The following is a 5,426-nucleotide window of genomic DNA, read 5'->3' on the forward strand; positions in this document are numbered from 1 at the left end:
AATAAACCTTACGTGAGTAAGGGTTGATCCCACGGAGATTGTTGGTATGAAGCAAGCTATGGTCTTCTTGTAAATTCTCAGTTAGGCAGATAATATATGGTTATGGAGTTTTCGAATAATAATAAATAAATAAACAGAAAATAAAGATAAAAATACTTATGTAAATCATTGATGGGAATTTTAGATAGGCGTATGAAGATGCTGTGCTCCTTCTAAATCGCTGCTTTCCTAATGCCTTCCTTCAATCCTTCTTATTCCTTTCCATGGCAAGCTGTATGTAGGGCATCACCGTTATCAATGGCTACATCCCATCCTCTCAGTGAAAAAGGTCCAAAAGCTCTGTCACAGCATGATTAATCATCTGTCGGTTCTCGATCATGCCGGAAGAGAATCCATTGATTCTTTTGCGTTTGTCATCACGCCCAACAATCGCGAGTTTGAAGCTCGTCACAGTCATTCAATCCCTGAATCCTACTCGGAATACCACAGACAAGGTTTAGACTTTCCGGACTCTCATGAATGCCGCCATCAATTCTAGCTTATACCACGAAGATTCTAATTAAGGAATCTAGGAGATATGCGTTCGGTCTAAGGTAGAACGGAAGTGGTTGTCAGTCACGCATTCATAGGTGAGAATGATGATGAGTGTCATGGATCATCACATTCGTCATGGTGAAGTGCAACGAATATCTTAGAACTGGAATAAACTGAATTGAATAGAAAATATTAGTAATTGCATTAAAACTCGATGTACAACAGAGCTCCACACCCTTAATCTATGGTGTGTATAAACTCCACCATTGAAAATACATAAGTGATGGTGGTCCAGGCATGGCCAAATGGCCAGCTGATGAGCGGATAATTTGTATACTTTTTGGCATTGTTTTTAGTATATTTTTAGTATGATCTAGTTAGTTTTTAGTATATTTTTATTAGTTTTTAATTAAATTTCACTTTTCTGGACTTTACTATGAGTTTGTGTGTTTTTCTGTGATTTCAGGTATTTTCTGGCTGAAATTGAGGGACCTGAGCAAAAATCTGATCCAGAGACTCAAAAGGACTGCAGATGCTGTTGGATTCTGACCTCCCTGCACTCGAAGTGGATTTGCTGGAGCTACAGAAGCCCAATTGGCGCGCTCTCAACGGCGTTGGAAAGTAGACATCCTGGGCTTTCCAGCAATATATAATAGTCGATACTTTGCCTAAGATTTGATAGCCCAAACCGGCGTTCAAAGTCACCTCAGGAAATTCCAGCGTTAAACGCCGGAACTGGCACCTGATTGGGAGTTAAACGCCCAAACTGGCACTAAAGCTGGCGTTTAACTCCAAGGAGAGTCTCTACACGAAAAAGCTTCATTGCTCAGCCCAAGCACACACCAAGTGGGCCCGGAAGTGGATTTTTATGTCATTTACTCGCCTATGTACTAGTTTTCTATAAGTAGGACCTTTTACTATTGTAATAAAGAGACTTTTTGAGAGACCTTTGGTAGCTATCTTTGTTTTATGCTATCTTAGACCTTTGGGAGGCTGGCCATTCGGCCATGCCTAGACCTTGTTCTTATGTATTTTCAACGGTGGAGTTTCTACACACCATAGATTAAGGTGTGGAGCTCTGCTGTACCTCGAGTATTAATGCAATTACTATTGTTCTTCTATTCAATTCCGCTTGTTCTTTTACCAAGATATCACTTGTTCTTCAACTTGATGAAGGTGATGATTGACACTCATCATCATTCTCACCTATGAACAAGGTGACTGACAACCATTCTTGTTCTACAAGCATTCGAGGCTTAGTGAATATCTCTTGGATTCCTGATTGCACGATGCATGGTTGATCGCCTGACAACCGAGTGCTCGCCTGACAAACGAGCCAACCATTCCGTGAGATCAGAGTTTTCGTGGTATAGGCAAGAACTGATGGCAGCATTCAAGAGAATCCGGAAGGTCTAACCTTGTCTGTGGTTTTCTGAGTAGGATTCAATGATTGAATGACTGTGACGTGCTTCAAACCTGTAACCTACTGGGCGTTAGTGACAGACGCAAAAGAGTGATTCTATTCCGGTAGGGGAGGGAACCAAACCGGTGATTGGCAGCACTGTGACAGAGTGCGTGCATTAGCTTTCACTGCGCGGATGGGAGGTAGCTGCTGACAACAGTGAGACCCTACACAAGCTTGCCATGGAAAGGAGTAAGAAGGATTGAATGAAGGCAGTAGGAAAGCAGAGAGACGGAAGGGAAGGCATCTTCATACACTTGTCTGAAGCTCTTACACCAATGATATACATAAGTATCACTATCTTTATCTTTTATATTATTTTCGTTCATCATCATATATATTTGAGTTTGCCTGACAAAGATTTACAAGATGACCATAGCTTGCTTCAATGCTAACAATCTCCGTGGGATCGACCCTTACTCACGTAAGGTATTACTTGGACGACCCAGTGCACTTGCTGGTTAGTTGTGCGAAGTTGTGTAATGCCATGGTATTGAGCTACCACGTTTTTGGAGCCATTACCGGGGATTATGAGAGTTGTGAAAAGTATTGTTCACAATTTCGCGCACCAAGTTTTTGGCGCCGTTGCCGGGGATTGTTCAAGTCTTGAGCAAGCTTTTGGTAACAATGCCTGGGATTGTTCTAGTTTGGACAACTGACGGTTCATCTTGTTGCTTAGATTAGGTATTTATTTTTTCGAAATTCTTGAAGATGAATTCTAGAGTTTCATGATGATTTGTTGAAATCTGGCTGGCTGAGAAGCCATGTCTAATCTGATTGGACCGAGGTTTCAACTTATCACCACAAGAGCTTGTTGATTCTCATCAATTTTGCTCTTGGAGCAGTGATCTGCTAAGATTTGGCTGACCTTTGGTCATGTCTAGTGTTTTGGACCGAAGCTTTCCTTGAAGGCTTGGCTGGCTGTGAAGCCATGTCTAATTCCTGGACCGGAGTCTTAGACTAGTATTGCACTGATTCCTGGAATTCTCATTAAGAATTTTGATACCTTTTCCCACTTAATTTTCGAAAAACACAAAAAAAATTTACAAAATCATAAAAACCAAAAATATTTGATGTTTCTTGCTTAAGTCTAGTGTCTCATCTTAAGTTTGGTGTCAATTGCATGCATTCATTCATGTGTCTTAAGGATCCTCAAGTAATTCTTGATGATTTTTGTGTTCTAATCTTTGAATTCTATTGACTTGAAGCATTTTGTGTGTCTCATATGCATCCTCATATTGTTAATGTCAGTAGTATACAAACTGCTAAGTTTGGTGTCTTGCATGCATTGTTAATTGATTCCTTTTGCATTTTGATTATTAAAAATCCAAAAATATTTTTAATTTGTGTCTTTTCAAGTCAATGATACAAAGAATTGAAGATTTAGAACATACTGCAGAGGAATTATACAGAAAAAGCTGAGCATTCAAAAATGCCCAGTGAAGAAGGCAGACTGGCGTTTAAACGCCAGCCAGGGCACCTGGTTGGGCGTTTAACGCCCAAAGAGGTAGCATTTTGGGCGTTAAACGCCAGAATGTATACCATTCTGGGCGTTTAACGCCAGGATGGTGCTAGGGGGAAGATTCTGTTTTCAAAATCAATTTTTTTCAAGTTTTCAAAGTTTTTCAAAATCAAATCTTTTTCAAATCATATCTTTTCAATCAAATGTTTTCAAAATCAATTTCTTTCCTTTTTCAAAGATACTTACTAACAATTAATGATTTGATTGAACATTTTTTGCCTTTTTTTTATTAAGAACGGTTTTATGTTTCAATCATATATTTTCTTGTTAGGCAAGTCATTAATTTTTAAAATCATATCTTTTCAAATTGTTTTCAAATCATATCTTTTAAAATTGTTTTCAAATCATATCTTCTCAATCACATCTTTTTAAAACCATAACTTTTCAATTAAATCTTTTTAACCACATCTTTTTCAAAATAGTTTTCAATCAAATCTTTTTAATTTCTAATTTCAAAATCTTTTTCAAAAATCACTTGATTTCTTTTTCACTTTTAATTTTCGAAAGTTATCAATCAAATTTTCAAAATGTTTTCAAAATCTCTTAATTGAATTTTCGAAAATTCTCTTCCCTCCTTCCCACATCCTTCTATTTATGGAGTACCACTCCTTCTAAATGCACAATTCGAACCTTATCTAATTAAAGTTCGAATTCTTCTTCTCCTTCTTCTTACTATTTCTCTTTTCCTCTGACACTTCAAGGAATCTCTATACTGTGACATAGAGGATTCCACATTTTCTTTTTCCCTCCTCTTTCATATGAGCAGGAGCAGAGACAAAGGCATTCTTGTTGAAGCTGATCCTGAACCTGAAAGGACCTTGAAGAGAAAGCTAAGAGAAGCTAAAGCACAACTCTCTCTAGAGGACCTGACCGAATTCTTCAAGGAAGAAGAACACATGGCAGCCGAAAACAACAACAATGCCAACAATGCAAGGAAGGTGCTGGGTGACTTCACTGCACCTACTCCTGATTTTTATGGGAGAAGCATCTCTATCCCTGCCATTGGAGCAAACAACTTTGAGCTTAAGCATCTCTAATGCAACAGAATTGCAAGTTCCATGGACTTCCAATGGAAGATCCTCATCAGTTCTTAGCTGAATTCTTGCAAATCTGTGACACAGTCAAGACTAATGGGGTTAACCCTGAGGTCTACAGACTGATGCTATTCCCTTTTGCTGTAAGAGACAGAGCTAGAATATGGTTGGATTCTCAACCTAAAGAAAGCCTGGACTCTTGGGAAAAGCTAGTCAATGCCTTCTTGGCAAAGTTCTTTCCACCACAAAGATGGAGTAAGCTTAGAGTGGAAGTCCAAACCTTCAGACAGAAGGATGGAGAATCCCTCTATGAAGCTTGGGAAAGATACAAATAATTAATCAGAAGATGTCCCTCAGACATGCTTTCTGAATGGAGCATCATAGGTATTTTCTATGATGGTCTCTCTGAACTATCCAAGATGTCTTTGGATAGCTCTGCTGGAGGATCTCTTCATCTGAAGAAGACGCCTACAGAGGCTCAAGAGCTAATTGAGATGGTTGCAAATAACCAATTCATGTACACTTCTGAAAGGAATCCTGTGAACAATGGGACTAGTCAGAAGAAAGGAGTTCTTGAGATTGACACTCTGAATGCCATATTGGCTCAGAACAAGATATTGACTCAACAAGTCAATTTGATTTCTCAAAGTCTGTCTGGAATGCAAAATGCACCAAACAGTACTAAGGATGCTTCATCTGAGGAAGAAGCTTATGATCCTGAGAACCCTTCCATGGAAGAGGTGAATTACCTAGGAGAACCCTATGGAAACACCTATAATTCTTCATGGAGAAATCACCCAAATCTCTCATGGAAGAATCAAGAGAGACCTCAACAAGGTTTCAATAACAATAATGGTGGAAGAAACAGGTTTAG

General features: G+C 38.9%; 1 non-coding gene across 1 annotated transcript; it reads right to left on the bottom strand.

The window, feature by feature from the left end:
* Positions 1-4,809: 4,809 nt before the first annotated feature.
* LOC130971589 (small nucleolar RNA R71) lies at positions 4,810-4,917 on the bottom strand. Its single transcript, XR_009082800.1, has one exon. It is a non-coding gene; the product is annotated as a small nucleolar RNA R71 (small nucleolar RNA).
* Positions 4,918-5,426: the final 509 nt, after the last annotated feature.

Source organism: Arachis stenosperma, chromosome 3 (assembly GCF_014773155.1).
Source record: "Arachis stenosperma cultivar V10309 chromosome 3, arast.V10309.gnm1.PFL2, whole genome shotgun sequence".
Classification (NCBI taxonomy): domain Eukaryota; kingdom Viridiplantae; phylum Streptophyta; class Magnoliopsida; order Fabales; family Fabaceae; genus Arachis; species Arachis stenosperma.